This window comes from Coturnix japonica, unplaced genomic scaffold (genome assembly GCF_054131305.1).
Source record: "Coturnix japonica strain WE unplaced genomic scaffold, WE-NBRP24 Scf045, whole genome shotgun sequence".
NCBI classification, from domain to species: Eukaryota; Metazoa; Chordata; class Aves; order Galliformes; family Phasianidae; genus Coturnix; species Coturnix japonica.
This window is the reverse complement of record NW_028188948.1, coordinates 3,035,688-3,060,035: the sequence shown is the minus strand read 5'-3', so window position 1 is coordinate 3,060,035 and position 24,348 is coordinate 3,035,688. Positions and strand designations below refer to the sequence as shown.

Below are 24,348 nucleotides of genomic sequence, written 5' to 3'. Positions count from 1 at the left end.
ATCTAACTGCCCTGAGAAAAACTACTGTAGCTGAAGAGATGAGGAGGCAGCTGCTCATCTGCAGAACAAGCAGCACTGCCAGACATTGGGCCAGGTGAGCACCTCCTGCTGCAGCGTGATGATGACAGGGCTGGAGATGATCTGCAAAGCCAGCTTAAAAGTGGGAGACGTGAGTCAACATGGCAGGAGGACAGAGGTGTTAGGGAGCAGCCAAGGCATCAAAGAGTATCAGAAGGCTTTGAAAAGTATCACAAAGTGACAGCCAGGAAGACTGGGATATATCATGAGCAGCAACCTGGATGCTAGAGATTATTTGCTCCCATACAAAATGGTAGAGATCTTGCTGCAGACATTCCAAAGCCAGGCAAAATGGGAACCCAGAGCTCTGCCTGCACGATAGCCATAGCATTGCAAGCTGAGCTGCCTTGCTGTTTGTTGCATTCATCCCAATCCCTGTGAATGAAGGCTCAGAATGCAGTCGAGGCGATGACTGAGCATGAGAGTGACTTTATTCAATAAAAGACAGGAGGGCTTGAGAGGTCAAGGGTGAAGATGGGACTCCTCTTGTCAAGATGAGAGTGGCTCAGAGCTTGTGCTGCTGCCTGGTGCCTGGGACTGGCAGCCTAACTCTAAGTCCCCATCTAAGATGCTCAGCTTCACCTCACTGGTGCTGACCTGCTCCTGCATGGTGGTGCTGCTGCTGGGACACTTGGGCTGTGCTTGGGATGGGCAGCACTGCAAAGGCGCTGGGTCACAATCCAGGCAGGTGACTGCTGTGTCTGGCAGGCTCAGGTCAGGAGCTTCAGCAGAGCCAGGAGATATGAGAGCATGAACGTGGATGAGCCCCTTGTGTCCATCACTGTTACCATGTGGAAGGCTCTCATCCGAATTGCAGCGATTCATGCTTAATAAGAACTCTCCATTGATGGAAAGACACTACTTGGTTTGGATCTTTGGGGTTGACAAGGGCTCGAATCACCTAGGAAGGCATAGAAACACAAGGGTTAGTGTCAAACGTTTGCAAGTTGAATCATGAAAGAGGTTGTTGATATTTGGTAATAGAGTGGCGGCAGGAAGAAGCAAATAGGCTTGAAGCAACAGAGCCACTGTCTTGAAAGTGATCCTCGTGCAGGTCCAGCTCGTGTGTTGTTTCACTGTAATCTGCTTCTTTGGGTCTACCTAGTGGGCAGCAGCACTCGAGCTGTTACTGATATCACTGAAAAGAACTGGAGACAATTGTTCTATTCCTAAGAGCTTCAAGGTGCCTAGAAGCACAAATAGAAACCAGCGGTATTTCATCACTTCACCAAAAGGAAGGTCAAACACCTGAGCTGTGAAGAGCAGTTACAGAACCTATGCATAAGATCACACCAGACATACTTTGTTCTAACAACAGTTATGGCACATAGTCCATTTCCTTCAATATTCCCAAAATGAAATGATGTGGAGCATTACAGGGAAAGAAACACTGCACACAGACACTATGACCCTGATTATACTCAAGCAGCAGACTTAAAACAAGTCAGAGTTTTTGATTCCAGGATATTTCAGGACCTATCGTGTGAAATTCAGTTACACAACAGTGCCTAGGTGCCTGCGTTTCAAGCAACTTTCAGATCACAGCCATGTAAAATAAAAACAAATTCAGTGCAGAAATAGCAAGCCTGTACCTTAATACTCATGAGATTATCCATTTTTTACAGCACTCTGACTAAGTTCTAAAACTTGCTCATCCCAGTTCACTTCAACAATTTCCACCAATTCAAGCAATGCAGTTCTGAGATCCTGTGTATGTCAGGCAGATAGAATTGAACAGTGCAGGAATAATCTCTGACAGCTTTAAGAGCTCTGTTCTGCTTACAAACTCTCAGTCCAAAACTATTCTCAGTTTTAAGGAAATGAACACCTGAAGCAGTTGGATCATCTGCCATTTGCCGCATTCTGCTTCTTGGCATCATGATTAGCACAAAGGGTTTTCTGCTGTCCTGCAGAGATGGACAAAGTCCTGCTTACAAATGGACCAAGTTTCAGTGTACAGCAGAGTTTGTACCAGACTAAAAAGCCACGTCATTCAATTCATGTGCTCAGGTTGTTATGCACTCCGAAAGGAAACAGAACTAACTGTTGGATTCTGAAGGCAATCTGTGGGGTCCTACATTACCTCCTGATTCTGGAAGAGGAAATTCTAATAGCAAATGCAGAACTTTGATCTTTGTAGACATGAGAAGAGCTGGCATTTAGGAACATTCATTTCAGGGAAATCAATGATGTGTCTATATTTTTACTACAGATAGTATAGGGAGCAGCCAGTTGAAGAACCAGATACAAAAAAATCCAGCCCATTGGCAGGAAAATACTTCTCCTTAAATTCTGTATGCTATCATGGTATAGAATCAGGCTACAGTGCCACATAGGCCAACCAAGTGTAGAACCAAATCCACAAAATACTGGTAGACAAAGCAGCAAAAACAGGGACAATATTCAGCAGACTGTGCTGTGGCCTTTCTACCCACAGCTCAGCATGTTCTGCCATCCGAAAAGCAAGGCCTCTTGTCAAGCTCAGCTATTTCCCTTCTCAGTGTATTCTAGCACCACTGATACCCACTGGTATCCTCCTGTAGAGTGCCATCATATTGTCATCATCCAAAGGAAAAACCCACACAGCAGAGCATACAGCACTACACCCATGCTCCAAATATCCGCCTGAAAAACTAAAAGACAAGCTTACAAACCTGAAGCACCTCAAATGGCTTCCTGACAGACTGGATTGTCTGTCCTTGCCAAAGCCCACATATAGCCCATGAAAAGCTGGCTCTTTCCCTCAGGAAAAAAAAACCTTATCGTCCCAGAGAAAGCATATAACCCTCATTCAATTGCCCTTCCACTCAGCTTAGAGCACTACTAAAACCAGCATCTTCACCTTAGCTCATCACACTGCTGCAGTTCCTTTTACAAGGATCTCACTGGCAAAAATGAAATCAAAGCCGTCACAAGGGATTTAGCACAGTTACGTGTTACTGGCTACGAGAGCTGTCAGCACAGTCACCTGTCTGGCTTTGCTGCTGTTCTATTTATGTAGAGGCACAACAAGGTTCAGACACCTCACAGTGCAATTCTCACTTTGACTGTAAAGAAAAAGGAGGCTTGAAAAGCAGCGTGTGGAAAACAAAGAAACAAGAATTAGAACAACAGTGGGGCCATGGCACTTGTAGGAATTGCTCCGCCTTTAACAGCAGAGCGATTCAAGAAGGATGAGGGCATCCCAAACCAGACCAGATTGGACAGATTAACAACTGCAAGTAGTGGGTTCCAAAATTCCAGACATGAAATCAAAGCTGGAAAAACTCTTCACATTTTCATCTCTCAATTTTTAGTACATTGTGCATTACAGTGCAAACAACTCTTCACATACAACTTGGAAGCTAAAGACAAGTCTGACAAAACAGACTGCACAGAAATGATGGATAATTAACAGAGCAAATTGCTCTTTCAAACACTTAGTAATAGAAAGAGATCTCTGAAGTTGCTGTTCTGTAGAGCCCCAAAGCAGTCGCTTGAGGCAGTTCAGGATTAGCCTGAGACAAACCAGCCAGCTGTGTGAACTGAGACCAATTGCACTTCTTCTATTTTACTTTCATTCTATGTGACCTCACTAAGCAAATATTGTCTAAGACCATGAGTATCACATAAATGTGCAGATCTCAAGCTGCTCACTTATCTAGTACCCTTCGCATGATGCTTTATTTTCCTCAGCTGATCATCTAGATTGTGCCTGTTGATTGTGCAACAACAGCCTGTTGGTCTCGATTACCTGTAAGAGGCTTTAAATTTGGCCAGGAAAAATCATTTGAGGATAAGTAATTATCTGGGACTCAGTAAGGCAGTCTTCCCATGCTTTCATAACAGCCGAGATACACACACACACAAACTCATGGAACCCCACTGCTTTGCACAATCCTGTGCACACTCACATGTGTCATGCACTGATTTCCCAGCCAGTCCTCATGGGGTCTATTACTTAGGACAGGAGTGCAGGAGAGCAGCCAGAAGCTGTTTGCATTCCCTGCTGTCTGCTGGGCAGCTTTGCTGGAGATGCTTGGGTTGCTTTGTTTTTCCTTGGGAGGTGGGAAGGAGCTTTGGGTTGGAGGCACATCCCGTGCCAGAGCATCCCAATGGCACGTGTGGGGCACTGATCTGCAGCAGATGAAGGGGAGGAGGTCCCAGCACAGCTCTGCACCATGCTCTGCCACACTGGGCAGCTTGTTCCTGGCTCAGCAGCGCCATCAGACAAGGAGCAGGGAAGGAAATCAAGGATGGGGGGTACCATCAAACGCAGTTAGTGCATGCCTGTGCAAGACAAACAGACCCAGAGCTTGCGGGTTGTTCCTGCTTTTGTAGCATTTGTGTGCTGTAGCTGAGCAAAAGGTTCTGCTGCTTGAATCTTCTTCTGCAAGAGCCGCCTACCGGTAAATGTCTGCGGGGATGGAGGATGTGACAGAAAGCATTTGTCTCCATGACAGCGTAGTTACACTTGGTCTAGAGAGTGAGAGAGGCAGGCAGCACTGCCTGATGTTGGTCAGGGCGAGCTCCTCCTGCCGCATCACGATGATGGCAGGGCTGGAGATGATCTGCAGGGACAGCTCACAGGTGAGAGCCAGGAATGGACACGGCGGGAGGACAGAGGTGTTAGGGAGCAGCCACGGCAACAAAGAGCATCAAAAGGCCCTGAAAAGCATCACAGAGCTACAGCCGGGAAGCTTGGGGTTTTCATGAGCAGCATCCAGGATGCTAGAGACTATTTGCTGCCATACACAACGGCAGCAGAGCTCTCGCTGCAGGCATCCCAAAGTCAGGCAAAATGGGAACACACCCAGAGCTCGGCCGCACAAACCCCACAGCCAGAGTGTTGTAAGCTGAGCTGCCTTGATGTTTCTTGCACTCATCCCAATCTCTGCGAATGAAAACTCGGAATTCAGTCAAGGCATTGATTGAGCACGAGCGTGCCTTTATTCAATAGGAGAAAGGAGGGGGTGTGAGGTCTGGAGGAAAGATGGGACTCATCCTCTCTTGTAATCATGAGAGCTGCTCAGAGCCTGTGCTGTTGCCCGGAGCCTGGGACTCGTGTCCTGATTCTGTGCCCCCCTGCGAGATGCTCAGCTTCTCCTCGGTGATGCTGACCTGAGCCTGCATGGTGGTGCTGCTGTCGGGGCACTCGGGCTGTGCTTGGGCTGGGCTGCACTGCAGAGACATTGAGTCCAGGCTGGTGCCTGAGGTGTCTGGTGGGCTCAGGTCAGCAGCTTCAGTAGGGATGGGATGAATGAAGGCTTCAACCTGGAATTTATCTCCAATCTACTTTTAATACCTTCATTCGATCAAAATCTACTGTCAATACCTTCAAAGGAAAATGATGCTTTGGGAAACAGAACTTGCAGGCTGAGAGATAAAGCCAAGGTCTTTAGATAAAAATGAGAAAAGATTTTGCTTGTTAATTCTGTAACTGTGATGAAATTCGTAATTTTTGTTTGAGCTACATTTTGATAGAATAATGTGGTCGTAATGTGCTTGACTACAAGCATGATTTCCACATAAAGCTGACTCTTAGCAGGAACTCTGTTTCCTTTAGAAGCAGTGAACCCTGGTAGCGAACAGCTTTTCTTACTTCTAAAGACCCTGTCAACCCAGCACAGGACATGCAGTTTGCTAGCATTAAAGAACAAGTTTGTATTTTCCTTGTAAGCAATGTCGGAAGAGAAAGACAACACACATTTCAGAACCATTTTGGCCCCAGTAAAAGTGATGCCACGGAAGAGCTCCATCAAAACTTATGCAAAAACATAAGTTCAAGTGGGCAAGGCCTTATGAAAATCTTCCACACAACTCAATGGAGATTGGGGTGGGTGGGTTTATGAATAAGAATCCTTAAGAATTTTCTTCTAAGAGACTTAAGAACTGTCAATATATATATATAAAGAATATAAACACTAATTCTGTTACTACAAATAAATATATCCAAAGGGTTAGGAGACCAACCCGATCATATCACAAGCTCTTTGATGACTGTAAACGCAGTCATCAATACGCAGAAAAAGATTTAAATAGATTAATATGAATGAGTACAAATGTACAGAAAGAACAACTAGGAATAAAGGTGGAGAAATGAAGGCACAAAGTGAGACGAGTCTGGCAAAAATATCACACAGAAAAGGATGCAATTCTTTCAATTTATTAGTAGCAAAAAGCTGCATAATAAGTCCTAGTTTGCTCCTCATCAGAGAAGCAAATCCTATTGATAAGGTTGTGAGGAGAGATTTTGCATCAGTTTTCATAAAAAGGTCAACTGTGATGAATTAAGGTTGTTAAGAACTAACAAAGAAGTAAAAAAAAAAAAAAAGGCCTAGAATACAAAAGTAATAGGGTAGAGAAGATACATAGCTTAGATCTCTCCGAATGAGCTGAATCTGCTATATTCCTACTGCATTTCTAAGGGACTGACTCAATCAATCTCAAAGCTGTTAACGATTATGTTTTTAGAACTTAGGAAAGCCTGGTGATGAACCAGATAACTGATACAATGTACAGACTTCTTTTGAAGAGAGGAAAAAAAAAAGGGGGGGAGATGATGAAAAATGATAGACCTGTCAGCTTAACTCCAGGTCCTCAGAAGAAAGAAACAGTTTAGAACAACTTAGAAGAGATAGGTATCATTCAACACACCTTTGTCAGGAACAAATTACTATTAATGATTCTAATTTACCCCTGTGAGAAGGTGTCAGAGCAACACAGAGTGGACGAGATGCCAAGAGAGTTTCCAAAACTTTACTAAATTCTCAGGCCAGATAAGCAGCATGGTTTAGATGAGCTATAGAAGGATGAACATCTGTAGGTTGCTCCAAAAATAATGCCTCCTATTTATTTCCACGGACATCACAGTAGATACAAAGAGCACAATAACACTGCTTGATAGAGTAAATTCTCAGCTACTAAACACTATTTCTCAACTCAGATGCTAGCATTAGCTATGCATTTTCACCAGCAGTGAACAAGAGCCTGCAGGTCGCACTTAAAAAATCTGCATGGCCATCTGGAACACAGCTTGTCTTTCACATCACTGTCACCAGTGCTGAAATGTACCATTCACTGCCTCACTGTACTCACATCCACTGATTGGTCACTGTACATGTCCAGCAAACGTCAATGGATGCCATTTTTTCTGCACAGAGAAATTCAGTTCCATTCCTTTGCTTCATGTGCACTTCCATGACAGACGCTATTTTGCCTCTGCTGCCACTTATCACACAGCAACAAAACAGAAGGGGATCCTGGTGGGAAGGTTCAAACTCTACTGCCATACCACCAACATCTGCCTCTGACATCCTCAACCAACATAATAAAATAGGAGGCTTTACTTTCAGAGCAGCTCTTATAAAAATTGCTTAGAAAAAGTACTCTGAAAGTAGCTCTCAGTCTCGCTGTCAAAATGCATAGCTGTTCTAAATGATCTTCTGCAGGACCTGGTCACAGAATTGGTACAATCCAATATTTTTATTAAAGATTTAGATGAAATAGAAAGTATGTTAATTTGATTTGTGGATGAAACCAATGTAAGACAAGTTTGCATTGGAATTCAAAATCATTTTGACAAACTGGAAAAGCAGCCTGAAGTAAACAACTGCAATTCAATAGGGTCAACTACAAGCTACTACAGTCAGGCAGGAATAATCAATGCTACAGACACATGAACGAGGAGCAATGACAAGGTAGCATTTCTACTGGAAAACGACAACATTCTGCACTGCTGAAGACTGCAAGCTGCATGTGAGCCAGCCACTCATGTACCAAAGTGCAGATACAATTCTGGCTGGGTATTAAAAAAAACCTGTACGCTGGCAGGACACACAAATTAATCTGTTCTCTCTGCACTGTTAATCTCTCTGTTAGAATTCTGTTTCCAGACTCAGGAAGCAATTCACAGGGAGACTTGGCACAACTGAAAAAGGTCCAGAGGACATCACTGAAAAGCAAATAAGCTTCTTCCTATGGCTAGTCTAGGTAAGACAAAGAATATATATGGCAAGGACTTCCTATGGCAAGATAGGACTTAAGACAGACAGACAGTTCTAAACATGAGAGTTGTATGAGCTGGAACAGATTACTTACAGAGTCTGGTAATCCCAATATTAGAGATCTCTACAGAAAACTTAGACTAACCTATCAGAAATGATGCAGCTAAGTTGAAGAAAAAAGATGGCTGGTGGAGGTCACCGCCAGCCATTAGCTTCATTAATTTTATGCAACCACAACTAATATGTAGGAACAATAATTCCAACATTAACTGGCAGAGAAAAGGCAAAGGAGTAACAGGACATTTAGAGGACACTTCTGCTAGAACAGCACAGGACAACTTTGATTGGGAATGAGATGTGTTGGTAAGATACCCAAGACTGGAAAATCAATCGCTATTGGACACAGCAGTATTTAAAACCAAATCACTGTAAGGTCAGAAAACAAAAAGATGAGAAAGTATAATCCTGTATCAATATGCACCAATGGAATCAGGCAGTATAAAATGAAAGCTTGAATAAAACTTGCCTATGGTACTGTTAAACCTAGGAGGATTACAGGTCACTCCTTGCAACCTCACTCCTCCTCACAGAAACTCCAGAGAAGATCAAAATGAACAGAATTAGAATGAGCTTTCATTGATGAGCCGTTAGGAACAAATAGATTACTGAAAGCTGTGTACATTTTATCAGCAGCAACCAGGTTTGGCAGGGCTGTTATCGCTGGGTCTTAGTTTATAGAGGTATAGATGAAGGGGAGAGGCCATCTGGGCAGAGCTGCCAAGTGAATCATAACAGATCAGGAGCACAGGGCTTCCCTTCAGAAGGCTGAGCTGGGAACATCGTATTGGGAATTCTTTCTCTTACCAATTTCATCTGATCTCTTCTCTCTAAATCCCTTTTCTATTCCAGGCTTTGTTTCTCTGGGGCCACTTATAACACTCCTTTGTTGTGACTGAAGGAAGGAAACCAAAGAAGCAGGAAAGCATTTTGCTGTATTAAAAGCACAAAGATGGAATGTTTTGTTGACTGAATGTGCACTCTGCATTCTTAACTGTTCTGATCCAAAGCACAGTAAAGTCTTCAGTTGCCTTGGGTCACATTCACAGTACAAGTCAATATTTCATCAGTCTGGTATGGATTACAGAGGACTGAATTATCTCAGCATAAATTCTGGATTGCATTTTATATAGTCCATGGACCTGATATCTCCTTTCACTTTCCTACCTGCATTTTAGCAAAGGCTGCAGGTAGGTGTCATTCAGTAGGGTTTCAATAGACACGTTTCCAGGTCTCATACTGATAGGAAGGTTAGACTCTACAATACAAAGAACAGATTACAGCCATAAACTATGCCTTCTCTTCCACCCTCATCTCCACTCCCCAGTATGATACCTTATTTAACTTATAATTGCAGTACGATTTTTCTTTTGGGGTTGGGATTCTTATCAACTCCACCATTAAGCAAGTGGAATAAACTATATCAGGGCAAACTACAGGCAGGTAAAAATAACGTCTGCAATCTCTTTTCTAGAAATGAATTAGCTCTGGTGCTATAAAATCTCTAACAAGTTGGATTAAAAGACAGACTCCTCTTACATCTTTATTCCCAACAGAAATAGCACTGCTACTGCTGGGAGATTTATTCATGTCACAACCAAAGCACTTCACATTCCCAAGAAGACCAAGTCCTTTGGCTTATACCTCTTGTGACATCCTCAATACATTACCCTTTCCATCCACAGACCAGGGTATATTAGAGATTAATACAGCTCAGCAACTCAAAACACACAGATTGTCAGTCTCAGTAATCAGCCTGAAGAATTTAGAGGACAGTTGTTATTTACTGAAAGTGATAAGAGACCCAGCAGAACACTTAACTCTAAATAAACAATGTGGAAACTTCACTACCCAGAAAGTCCTAAGTGGCAAATACACAGCTCAGATGTTCCTGAATATGGTTTGATTGCATCCATGCTGTGAGGCAGCAAAAGCAAAGGGAGGGAAAGCTTAAGTCAGAAGGCAGGGGGCCCTTCTCACATGGATCTGCTCTCGGTGTTTAGCACTGGTTTGTTAGTTCATTAAGAGTGTGTTAGAAATCAGTCTCTCCATGCTTCTCACCAGCTCCATCGTGCAACAGCGTGGCATTTATTACAATGCACTACTCAGTAATGGGGCCTTCTGGCATGTGAGCAGCAAGGGGTCATACAGAGCCTGAAGGGAGCTGGCAGGGGCTTTGTGCAGCACAGAAGTAACTGCAGAGACAGTTCTTTGCTTCTCTCATAAGTTTCCCTGTAGAGAAGTGTCCCATTAGAACAGTAAGAAGACGGCAACCAAACCCCATCTCCTTAGAAACATGCAATGATTTACCTATTCTACCCTACCACAATGAAGTGCTTTAGCACTTTACCTATCTTAAGCTTGTATTGGTTTCTGCTCACCCTAACGCTGGAAATAAACCCATTCTCCAACAAGCTGTTGCTGCTCACACAAGGACTTGTGATGGAGCTCTAAAAATAGCCAAGTGGCACAACAGAGAGAGCTCCTGCATTCACGCCAACACCAGGATCCAGAGCCCAGGGAGCTGAAAGGGCTGATAATAGCCTCCATCGCTGGGCACTAAGTGGTTAGGCTTTGCCAGCTGCTGAATTCCTGCCAGCCATATGTCTGATATCCTATAATAACCAGCCAGATGTTGGGCTAAGGTAAAGCCTGACAGAGTTCAGAAGGAAAACGGTGTGCCTGCCTCTCATGATCAGCCCTTGCTGATCTTTGAACTCGGCTGTTATCTTGAAGGAAAGCCTCTTCTGAACTTCGGCATGAATCTAATTAATGAGTTAATTCCCTGCTAATCTATTCTCCTCTTTGTGTCCGTTTCATGATTAATTTAGTTCCAGTGAATTTCCTTTACTGACTGCAGAGTAGAAACACACTTCCTACCCTATTAATCTCCACTTCTGACCCATCAGTAGGGGACTAAACAAGGGTAAATGGCTCCATGCTTTTATTTTCTGAGCCAAGTGATTTCTAGCAACGTAAGGTGGAAGGAAGTAGGGAAATTCTGCAGGCACATCATGCCACTACTGTAAGAAAAGGTGGAATAAAGGCTGTCGATTAATTGAAAATTCTGCCCAGTTACATCAACCACACATCTAACAGAGAGGAAAGAACAGCAAGGCTACACACTGCATAGGAATGTCATTCGGATGTAAAGGATCAGATAAATAGCCAAGCCCAAACACCAAGAAGATAAAATCTGTTGAGGGAAACATAGCAGGGATCTGGGTTTTGTTATTCCTGAAGTTCCAAGGCTCCCTCATATATTTCCAAAGATATTTTACTGGTGTGGAAGAGAAGATCTTAACTGGAGAATGCACAGACTTCTCTGTCTACCTCTGCCTCCAGCACTCTTGGGAAATAGAAGGAAATTTGGCCTGTTTACCTGTCTGCTGAGGTAACAGTTACTCTTTCAGCATCTAAGTCTTAGAATGAAGTCCTCTTTGCTGAAAAACGAACATAATCTGCTGTTTAAACTAATAAAAGAACAACAAACCAAAATCAACCTGCATTACTGTTAGCAGCGTACAGACATGACAGAAAGCAGCAGTAAGGCTGACATTTTCTTAGTTAAGCTAAACGACTAATAACTACCTGGAATAACACGGGGAGTGAGCACAAGGCTGCAGCTTTATACCTCTGGATCCCATTCAGGGCCAGGCTGTTTATTTCCTTTAATGCTTTACATCTGTTAGCATTAAACCACACTATCAGCTCTGATGGATTTACATGTATCTTGCTGTTGCATGCATCTCTTGAGAGGCTGAGGGATGGGAAAGGTTACCTTCCCGCAATTGCGTTCCTACCCCCATAGCTCTCATGCAGCCTTCAGGGAAGCATTAAAAAAAGAAAAAGAAAAGTAAAGAGAAGCAAAACCCAAAGAGCTTCCTTCTCCCATGAATTAAACAAAATGTTCTGAGGCTGTATAACATCCATAGGAGAAGAAACGCTGCCGGTGATCAGCATCGCAAACCTTCCTTCTGATGGCACAACGTGTCAAGGACATTTTTAATGAGGGATCAAGGACACTGCTTCTTGAGAGTCATCTTGTTTAAGCTGTGCTAACTGTGGCTTTCTTAGCATGCAAACCCAGCACCTCACAAGAGAGGCAGGAAAGCACCACAAGGCAAAGAAGTATCCTGCTTGCAAGGCTGTTCCTGTCATACCTGCAGGGGAAATAATCTCAGATGTTGCAGAGAGCATCTTTCTATTGATCCTTCCCCAACAGCCGTTAACTTAGAGCCACTCAGTAAGGAGATGGAAATGCCAGAAATGAGGAAAAATACACCAAAATAAGCAGAGACCTGTAGTGAGCCTATCCATTATCCACTTTCTGATAAACCCCAGTCCATATGACAGAAACTACACTTCTGAGAAGCCTAAGGAATCAGTGGATGCTGCATTACAGAAGAGTCTTTCAGATATCTGACACTGCTGGGAATAAACTCCTGATGGACCACGACCAAAAGAAGGACATGAGCTAGCAAAGAGAACAAAGATCAGAAGTTATGCAGGGATGCTGAGTACACTGCTCCCAGTTTCTCTCTATCTCCAGGTGCTGGGTCATGCATGACTAGATTTCCCAAGCAGTACCTGGTGTATGGCCAGCAGCAGCAGTATTAGAGGCTTAGCTTTCAGGCCTTGCTCTCCAGGGACTTCCTCCACTTGGAGCAGAGGCTTTGATCCTGAGTAGTACATTTGCACAAAAAGAACCTGGGTATGATTTTAAAGAGAGAGAGAGAGAAAAGTGAACACAAGCTTTGCTTCTGCATCTTATGTCTCCAATCTGCTCCTTGAAAATGGCAAAGACATCTCAGACATATTGTCAAAGGACCCAACTAATTTTTCAGCCTAATCCATTCTTTGTATCTCCATGAAAAAATAATATATATATATATGTATATACAGAAAATTCTTGAAATTAAGGCAGTTTTTCACTTCCATGAAAGCAGGGAGGGATCTTAGGTCCCAGCTTCTTATGGGGACCCTCTATCTTATTCACTGCTCCTGTGCTGCCCACAAGCTGCCAGCATGACATCCTCATCCACTCAACTCTCTCTTTTCCATTTCATCCTTTCTGGACTAATTAGGTGAGAACCGTCTTCAAGTCAGACATAATGCTGAAATCTAAAAGATCTAAATATAAAAAGTGACATCATTTCTTACGGGCATGCATTCCCACCTGAGAGACTCTGGTTTCCTTCACAACCCCTCTTTGTGGCCAGCAATCTTCCAAGATTATTACTTAAAGATAAAATGGTTTCTCCAACACATTCATCAAATCAGGTGATGATAAGGCTGATTAATCCAGGAACCTCCATCCTTCCTGAAAACAATAAACTGCAAGGCCTACAGACAACAGGATGGAAAATATTACAAAACTTATTTTAAGAAATGCTCTGCTTTCTCTATCGAAGCCATCCTGAATTCCTGTCTTCCTACATGTTAAAGGATAACACATAGAATCACAGAACAACCCAATTTGGAAGGGACCCATAGAGATTACTGAGTCCATACTGGACCACCCAAAAATCAGATTGTATGTCTGAGTAGATAAATAAGGACGGTTCCAGAGAAGGTGATTAAAGTCATTAGAGCAATAGGAAGGCTAAAAAATATGAGTGTCTTTCGTGACCAGATGCACAAGAGAGACAATCATTGTTTACAAAATAACTGGCAATTTGGGCGCTCCCAATTATTCTCTCTTACAGCAGAGGACAAAAATGCATTTGCAAAGGTGAAAGCGCAGCTGAAGAGAGGAAACATTTTCTGAGCAACACACAGCTGATCTATGAAACTCAACTGATAGACTCAAAAAGCATTAACCACTCGTACAGAAAATAAGAACATTGGAACATTTCATTAGAAAGGATTATTGTTATTATAATTACTTGGAAAGGCTATAATTTCTCACATTTCCAAGTATAAATAAATAACTGTCTGAAGATAGAAAGGCATTCCCCCATATGGTGGGAATAGTTTGTAATTGTCCACGATGGCAATTTCTTGCATCTCTCTGAAATCTCTAATGCTGGGCACTGTCAGGAAGGACTCCTGACTGGCTGAACATCGTACAATGGATCCTGTCTCATGATTCACATCTTCACAGATGAAAATACAGGTTGTGTGTTACAATGAAAAATAAGTATTAATGCGATGGAAAGCCTGACAAGACAAATCCAGGTAGCAATACCCAAATTCTTGGCTGCCCCCTGCAGTTCAAAGGAGATCAAACACTGTTTTGTTGTTTGATACTGGGAGTTTGCTTGCTATTTGAATACCTTGGACTTTTATCTTTTAATGAGATGCTGATGCTTTATGGAAGATACTGTAGAATGGCATCTTCAGAAACAATTCTGAAGTACACAGTGTAATGTAAAAACTTGTTGAGCAGCCCAGACAGAACAAACAGATTACACAGGAATAGACAGAATAGACAGGAATAGATGCTTTCTATTCCTCCCTTTATTCCTTATTTCTAATGATACTGCCCTGATAGCTCTTCTTGAATTTAGTTTCTTCCATTGCTTACTCTCCCTCCAAGCTCCAATTCCTCTAACTCATTTTTGAAAGAGGGATTTAAGGTAGTAACTAATTGTTAATGCTTAATAGGAAGCCATTATAGTTTAACAGGTAATAAGATACCATAAATAACACTGCTGGTAATGCACTTTTAAATGGTTAAGGATGTACTTGAAAGCGTAACCACACAAAGCCTGCTTCTGTTACTTTAAAAATGAAACTCATCCTTCCAGAAATTAGCTTCACATCCATCCGAAAAACACAAGTTTTACCAAGAAGAAATGGATGCAGGATTGAGAGACATATTCAGCAAGGGACTCCGACTGCATCAGGGGAGAAACATGGAAAGAACACGCTCTAATAGCTGGAAACAGCTGTTTTTTCTTCTATCCTCTTACAGTGTACAGACCCTGCTTCTCCTTCCTGCTCTGGTGGTGGCCAGTGCTTGGCATGTTGTCTTTGCTCAGCCTGAACTACTGTTATCTACAGACTGGCCGTGGCCAAAATGGCACAGGTCTTCATCTTGTGAGTGAACTCCCCCAGTATTCATGGGAATTGGATTTGAGATTTTAGGCTTTATTTTTGTGTGTGTGTGTTCTTCAGATGTTAAGTATTCACAGAACCATACTCAGGTTGAAAGGGACCTCAAGGATCATCAAGTTCCAACCCTCTGTGAAGATCCGTATGAAGTATTAACATCACATGATCTTATCATCACATCTTTGCAGGCCCAGCTCCAGCCAAATTCTCACAAATTCTTCCTGCTAATATCTCATTTAGCTTATACATCTTAATAAACCCCCACTGTTTCTGAGACGATATAATGAATCGCCACAGGCTACAGCAGCTGGCTTACATGTTTATGCCTCTATGCATATATGTCCATGTACATGTGTGTGCTGGGTCTAAAAACACCAACCTGCACGTATTTACCTCAGTCTCACACAATACTCCTGCCATGTCTGTCTCTCTAATATCTCATATGGCAGCAAGCAGCAGGGGCTGCGCATGAGTCACAGCCACAATACACTGCACAGCCAGAGCCTCTGACAGAATATACAATAGAGCTGAGATGTCAGTGGAGGTGGCTTTGGAGTACTTTAAAAATGCTGTTCAAGTGCCAACTTTCACCTCCAAATACGACACTTTGTTCGCCCACCCACTTTCGTTCCAAGTTAAATGTTCCTTTTACTGCAACTCGACAGCTTTAATTATGAATTTATCTGTCTTTTTCTATCCCTATAACTGTTCAGTCTCTCATTTGTCTTGCTAAGATTTTTGATATGCTCCTAGATAGCAGCTGTATACTGTCACCACAGTACAAGTGGCCTGGTCAGACTCTCATTTGCAGGCTGGGCATCAGACCAAAACCTGCAATAAGCTGTTTGCCTCGAAAGCACAAATCTCATGTGTTCCCTCTGCAGAGAAAGAACAGAGAGATGGGGACACAGTGTGCTGATGAGCATCACTGTATCAGAACCACAATGCTTTCCTTTGCTCTTATTGCCTGAGAAACTTAAATACATATAAAATTCTGACCTGAGGAAAACGTGGATCCCACTGATGGTTTCACTGAGGATGCAGCTCCTTCTATCATATTTTGCCCACGACAGAAGACATCCATTTTAAACACTAATGTTTTAAACAGTAGCAGCACACGTAACCCTGCCGCCATCAATGCTGTGCAGGACTGATGTGTGGTAAAGCCTTCACCACCTAGCTCTGCAATAATGTTATATGGAGTGTCCTAACACTGCCTCTTAAACACCTGATCCATGGTCAACCCAAAATTGTCGCATCTGGCTGCATTCAAAATAACTGTAAGTCTAAACATATCAATCCTCTCATTATCCTTTGTGACTTCTAGGAAAGACTCTATCCCGTTCCAGTGTCAGCACTATCCTGGTCTATAAAGATCACCTCAGACGGAAGTGCATATCCCTCATAATCCAGTCTTTTGGGAGATATTTCATAACTTCATAAATTAATGTTGATTGCTTTAGAAGTAAATTTTTATCCCAGCATGTGAAGGGACCCAATGACTTCCACATTTCAAGTACGATTTTAAGGGAAAAGGACTGTACCACAGAAATACAGATGCTCCTAATCAATACGAAAATGTCTAATACCAGGCAGTAGCAATGTGCCTCACAGAAAGGGCAATGCAGAGCCCATTTGTTCTGCTGGATATATACGAGTTCATTATCGGTACTCCAGTCAGATCTGTACGTGTACAGTAATTTGAATAACCTTCGATATGATAGCATGCAGTCCTTCTGTGATTCCTTTTTCTGCCATTTGCTCTTTTCATCTCATCCCTTCCTACTGCTGTTTAAATTGCTATTATTAGCTATTAAATGATAAATGAATTACCTCTGAAGTAAGCATGAATAATTGTTCCCAGCCTGAGATAGGCTTGGACTGGTATTTGGTAACAGTCAACAAGATCTGTGTGGCTCCCAAGGTTATTTCATAATAATAATAAAAATCAATAGGAAGAAAACAGGGACAGCTCCAGAAAGTGTTAATGAAAAGTTGCTGAATTACAGTGGCTCACCTGTGCACAGCTACATAAAAGCCTTCTGAATACCAAATACATTAATTATAGACTGCATTGCTCGGCTGAACCTCCACAGAATTCATTGGGCTTGTATTCTCACACTAACAAAGGAGAGACGCTGAAGAGTGCTGGATGAGAAGGATGAAGGGAGGGAGGGATGGAAGAAAGTTCATGTTCTTATTTACAAAACACAATTATCAATATATATGTACTGAGAGTAAAATCTGAATCCAGTAATAGATCTAAATCCAAAGTTGGAGGTGTTTCCTCTCATGAGCAGGCACATCAAGGTTTTACGTCAGACCCTGGACAGAAAGAAGATACTCCCCTTTTGCAGCATCTGTATGAAAGAGCACTGTAGAGTATATATGTATTTAAGCAATACCTCCTGGTAGTCATAAACTGATTCTGACTCCTTACAGTAATGTGAGTCTACCCCAGAACTCTGCAGCTGCTCTCATAGCTGACACACTCCTTTACTGTTAAAAGTTAGGCGGTGCCCTTGAAGAGTTATATGAAATACATTAGCAGCTCCTTTTGCTCCATGTTCTACACCACTAACATGACACAGTATGGCAAACACGAAACTTGGATTTACCTAATAAGCTATCACCATCACCATGCCCTTTTTGCTCAGGCATCCAAACACAGGAATATCACATTCATAGATGTTCACAAAGCAGTAGAAACTTCAAATTCCTCTAACAGCTACATAACCTGTGACCAAGCTAAAAAATGGAATCAATAAATAACCTCTCCTTCTGAAAGCTGCCCCAAGATATTTAATGTCTACAGATGATCAAGGTTAAAAATGTTCCAAATCTTTACTTAAAGAAAAATGAACGTTCAATCAAACAGAAATCTGAATCAAAACTACCAGATGATTCCTGCTGATGTTTTCCAGGGAATTAGATTCACAAAATGATGAAAGAGCCCTTTCATCTCCATGCATGTGTCAGAGGACTCCCCAGAGTCCAACCGTACAGACTGCCCCAGTGGATCAGGTACTCAGCCTGTTGGAACCATGAGGAGATGGGGCATTTGGGAGGGTGAAGCACTGTCTTGCACTCAAACACTTCAGCCAAAATTAGTTCCAGTTCATATAATTTAAACGAACAAACAAAAAACTGTAACAACAAATGAAACCCACATTCACCTGTAAGCAGAGGAAGACACAAACCAGGAAGCAAGGGAGCCATTTGCCATCACTGCACAGAACTATCATGTCGTAATTCTGCTGTTTAAATATGTGTTAAAGATGCATGAATTGAAACCAACACGCCTCGTTCCTTCTTTGTTCTTTTGCTCTTTGAACTTCCCACCTTTAGGTCTGCTTCACTCTATTTTGATCTGAATGGCATTTTGGCCACATAGCTTAAAAGATGAGCAGAATTGCTTGCACAGCCATAATCAGGCGAGGATGCATTACAGAGAAGAGATGGGAAATCCAACAGTTCAATACTATCTAGGATTGTGATGGTGCATCAATGAAGTATAGGAGAAGAGCAAGCACAGTTCCAAATGATCTACAAATCCTTCTTGTATATTATTGGATTTGCCATCCACTCACTGACCATTTTAACTGCTCACTGTATGGAAGATGAATAGATTGCACCTGGACAAAGGGCCATGGTAGTGATTAAACATTCTGCTTCTGATTAATATCACAGTAAGGTATATTTACCATCTGGGGAGGAGAGAAATTTATCTCTGTTCAAGAAACATAAGAAATGATAAAGAAACACAAGAGATGAATAATATCTGAGTCAGCAGAAAACACTTAATGACTTTGCAAGGGTCTGCCTCAGTATGTAAGAAACACCTCCCAAACAAAGGGCTACAACTGCTGCAGTGTTTGCAAAACACTCAAAGGCACAAATGCAAAAAGAGAATGAACAGAAGTGCCATCCGTTCAAAACATGAGGAAAAAGGGGAAAACACCCTTAACAAGGTAATGCTTTCTGAAACCTGCTCTTAGTGAGCAGTCACTTCTCATCCTCTTTGTGGTCATGAAAAATGTGAAGTTACCTGGGCAGCACTGACTTAAAACCCAATTGTTTCATAGCAAATGAGGCATGAAACTTATTATCAAAAAACATGATGTCTGAAGTACATGCTGTCATTTTGTTTTCCCAGAAGACAGCTTCCGAATGCCTGAACTGACTGCAAGACATGGCTGGAAATACAAGAATTAGTGGCTCTTCTTGAGCAAAAGCAGAGTTGTGAGGCCAACATCTACAGCACTGTATCTTTGTGAGATAAGAGAGTAAAATGCCTCTACAATCAACTGATACATTACCTTGTTTTTCAGAAGATGGCTGCAAAATGCAGTTAACCCTCCACATATTTGACATTTGACTTGGCAGAATGGTCCTTAAAACTGGCCTGCTGGTAGAGGAATAGCCTTTTGATGCAGAAAAACACCTATAAAAAGTTTCTGAAAAGAAAAACCCACAAACTACTAAGTTCTTTAGTAGGTCTTGTGCAATATGAGGGTGACGGCACCTAAACAAGTGTGAGAGTTAAGGAGAAATGCCCCAGGGGCACAGGATGCTAACTAAAAGCTGGCTGATACCTTGAACAATTTAACCACTAGACAGGCAGTTATGAGAATTGTATTAGGATGATCAAGAGTTTGTTCCATCCCCAGATGCATCTATGCTTCTGAAGTTTGCAGGATGTTCTCTGGATGATATTCTTTTTGGAAACATTTAAAGAATCACTTGTTTTTGTCTTCAACTAATAATCATGGGAAGCAATATATTAGGTACCAACAACCTTTGGAGTACTGGTTCCAGGACTCTGCTAGCACATCATTTACATACCATTTAAACAGAGCTAAAACAAAAGTCCCCTTACTAGACTTTCCCCAGTTTTAGAAAGGTACAGCATTGAGTAGAGCATTGAGTAGGAAGTAAATAGGAGGTTTTTGTGGAGAGAGAATATCTGAGTAAGGAACTTGCAGTGTACTGTAGAGATTTCAGAGTTAAACTATTTCCACACAGTCAAGCACTTTCAGGTAATCCAGAATCCTATGATCTCACTGCATCTCATGGCAATAATCTCAGTAGTTACCTGTTGGTCTTTAAGACAGCTGCCCTTAGAGAACCAGAGATGAAGAGTTGTTATGTGAATTTCATGTTCTCCAAGGATTTCCAGGTTCTGGGGGAAATACTCTACTGTTCTATTAGTAATGTAGCCCCAGAGACAAAAATTCAACTCCCTTTTTGCTTATTTTCAGATATAGCTACTTTGTTACCCTGCCTCTGCTGGGAACTTACTACACAGTTAATGCTCCTGAATGACTTCATATACTGTATGTGCTAGACTGAGGTCAAGAAGGAATTCTTGCCTGTGTTCCAAAATACATTTTGTTAGGACCACTAAAGGTTTAGCACACCTTTCTTCGGCTCACTGGAGACTGTACACTGAACACTATGAAATCAGGTGGGAGAAATCCCCCATTCACACAAGATGCCTCCATTAGACCAGTCATTTCCCCAGTAGCTATTACCTTGCTTCGATCTACCGCTCACTGACTCTAACAGAGCAAATAGTTTATTCTAGAGAAGTAGCCAGTGTCCAGCCTGCTCCTTCATCCTCCTCACAGCAGTAGCGGAAAAGTAAGGCTGCAAAATGCCCTGAGCAGAGAGAGCTCTAAGAGGAAAATTAAAAGACACATCCAGTTATAAACGTTGACAGGTGAAAATGTTCGCTGTTGGAGGGAGATGCTGAGATGCCAAGTCAATGCCACGCACACCAGACACCATGACAAAAAAAAAGACACAAACGCAGAACATGAACCGTAGGAGTTTCGTAACATAAAAGACCTCTGGCTTGTGATCTATGTACCTTTGCCATGAGACATATCACCTGGAAGTCAGATCTGTCCAGTACTGGATTAACTTCTCTTTCCATGGCTTGACCTGTCACCCGGAGTACTATAGAGACGGGCACTCAGAAATGCACATTTAGAAAATTAGATAGATGTATTGAACATAAGCACTGTGCAATTAATCTCACTGATCACAGCTGGAGTGGTCAGAGCAATTTCAGCATGTTTTCTGCAAAATAGAACCTTATCAACTAAATAAAGATCGTATTTTCATCAAGGTCGAGTGACAGTCATCGTTTTCTTCTGACACTGTTAATCCTGCTCTGATAGGAAACATCCATATGTGTATCTTTCTCTAGGTGAGAAAGTCAGTCAAGACAGTCTTCTGCAACACGCTCTACCAAAAACAAACTTAAGCTGCAGTCAGACCCATTGGCTCCCACTTAAACACCCACTATTCATTACACAGTACAGAGGTCTGGAAAAGGGATTGCCTGCAAGGTGTTTAAACCACCTCTGCTCACAGTGTAAAGCACACAAGAAAGACATCCCACAGTGTAACCATTTAGGTCGCTCCTGTGTAGCACCTGCAGGCCCCGAGTTCAACTCTGCTTTGGCAAAGGTACAAAAATAATTTGGGTTATTTCCATCCTCACAAGAGGAAAGCATAGAAAGTGTTCAAGTGTTTTTTGTGGTAACTACAGAAGACAACAGCACTGGTTCTAAGCTATAAACACTTCCTGCTCCTTAAACCATGAAAGACAGCTCTAGTCTTGGCAAAAGTAGACTATAATTACCATTGATGTAGTGACACACCACCAGTAAGCAGAAAGACTCTGCTGAGCTCCCTGTGCTACCTAAATGGAGAAAGACTGGATTTCATCTTTACAGAGTAAGATTAGACCGAGTGGAACCCCACACTGCAACCTCCAGTTCTGATGGATAATCAGTTTTTTATTTCATAGTCTATGCATTATTTTATTTCAAAGTCTGAGCTGGGGGAGAGGCCTGGATACAGCTGCTCTCCTGCCCATAGCAGTGTGCTCTCTTTATTCTGCATTCTTCCTTTGGTTGCTTTAGGCCTCTTATTCCCTCTAAAATCAAATTATGCAGTTCTCTTGGCGAGACTCAAAGAAACCCAGAAGCAAAATATTAATTTTCTGAATCAGAATCAATAAGCTGCACAATCCTTTTCAATGAATTATTTATCATAAAATAGAATACACTTACAAGCCAAGCCCCTTGGTCCCCACATCTCCCTTTTCCTGATCTTTTGCAAAAAGCTCCTGTAATATGGCAAATCTTTAGACAGGAGCAAACAATGTAATGTTTACAGAATCACAGAATCACAGAATTACCCGGGTTGGAAGGGACCTCGAGGATCATGTAGTTCCAACCCCCCTGCCTAGCAGGGCCACCAAACATACACATTTACTAGATCAGGTTGCCCAGGGCCCTGTCCAACCTGGTCTTGAACACCTCCAAGGATGGGGCATCCACAACCTCCCTGGGCAGCCTGTTCCAGGACCTAACCACCCTTCTAGTAAAGAACTTTCCCCTAACATCCAACCTAAATCTTCCCTCCTTCAACTTAAAACCATTTCCCCTAGTCCTGCTATTATCAGCCCTTTCGAAGAGTTTACTCCCCTCCTGGGAGTAAGTTCCCTTCAGGTATTGAAAGGCTGCAATGAGGTCACCCCGCAACCTTCTCTTCTCCAGGCTGAACAAACCCAACTCCCTCAGCCTGTCCTCATAGGGGAGGTGCTCCAGCCCCCTGATCATCTTTGTGGCCCTCCTCTGGACCCTTTCCAAAATCTCCATATCTTTTTTGTACTGAGGGCTCCACACCTGGACACAGTACTCCAGATGGGGCCTCACAAGAGCAGAGTAGAGAGGGACAATCACCTCCCTATCCCTGCTGACCACCCCTCTCCTAATGGAGCCCAGGATCCCGTTTGCTTTCCGGGCTGCCAGAGCGCACTGCTGGCTCATGTTAAGTTTCTCATCTATCAGGACCCCTAGGTCTTTTTCAGCCGAGCTGCTCTCAAGGACAACTCCTCCCAGCCTGTACAGGTGCCTGGGGTTCTTCCGGCCCAAGTGCAAAACCTTGCACTTTGCCGTGTTGAACCTCATTAGGTTCACCCGAGCCCAGCTTTCCAGCCTGTCAAGGTCCCTCTGAATGGCATCCGTTCCCTCCACCGTATCGACTGCACCACTCAGCTTGGTGTCATCAGCAAACTTGCTGAGGGTGCACTCCATTCCCTCATCGATGTCATTAATAAAGATGTTAAAGAGCACCGGTCCCAAGACAGACCCTTGAGGGACGCCGCTCGTTACCAGCCTCCACCTGGACATAGAGCCATTGACCACCACCCTCTGTCTGCGGCCTTTCAACCAATTGCTTATCCATCTAGTTGTCCACCCATCAAATCCACCTCCCTCCAATTTGGAGATGAGGATGTGATGGGGGACCATGTCAAAGGCCTTGCTCAGGTCCAGGTAAATGACATCGGTCGCCTTCCCTTCATCCACCAACGCCGTCACTCCATCATAGAAGGCCACAAGATTAGTTAAGCATGACCTTCCCCTGGTGAAGCCATGCTGGCTGTCTCGGATCACATGCTTGTTCTTTATGTGATCAAGCATGTTGTCCAGGAGGATCTGTTCCATCATCTTCCCAGGCACAGAGGTGAGACTCACCGGCCTGTAGTTACCCGGGTCGTCCCTGCTCCCCTTCTTGTAAATGGGAGTGACGTGACCCTTCCTCCAATCATCCGGGACCTCACCTGACAGCCACGACTTCTCAAATATGATGGAGAGCGGCTCAGCAACCACCTCAGCCAGCTCCTTCAGGACCCTGGGATGCACGCCATCTGGCCCCATAGACTTATACTCATTCAGTCTAAGGAGGCACTCTCGGACTTGCTCTACCCTTACAGTGGGGAGGGATTTACCTCCTTGGTCCCCACATGGAGGTATGGGGGTGCAAGACTTAGGGACGTGAAAAAGACTAGAATCCTGGCCACCAGTGAAGACCGAGGTGAAGAACTCATTCAGCACCTCAGCTTTCTCTTCATCTGTTGAAGCCATTTCTCCTTTTAAATTTACCAGAGTAGGCACGTCCATTTTGGCCTGTCTCTTCTGGCCAATGTACCTGTAGAAGGTTTTCTTGTTGTTTTTCACATCCCTCGCCAAGTTCAGTTCTGCCTGAGCCTTGGCTTTCCTGATCCCACATCTGCAAGTTCGGACGGCATCCCTGTATTCTTCCCGGGTGACACAGCCTTGTTTCCAGAGCTTGTACACCCCTTTCTTCA

The 24,348-nt window shown here is 43.0% G+C and overlaps 1 long non-coding RNA gene across 1 annotated transcript in view; it reads right to left on the bottom strand.

Annotated features, from left to right (window-relative positions):
• Positions 1-655: 655 nt before the first annotated feature.
• LOC146752494 (uncharacterized) overlaps positions 656-24,348 on the bottom strand; it is a 34,741-nt gene continuing 11,048 nt past the window's right edge. Inside the window, exon 3 of the long non-coding RNA XR_014940601.1 lies at positions 656-979. This is a non-coding gene — a long non-coding RNA (uncharacterized LOC146752494). The remainder of the gene's footprint in view (positions 980-24,348) is intronic.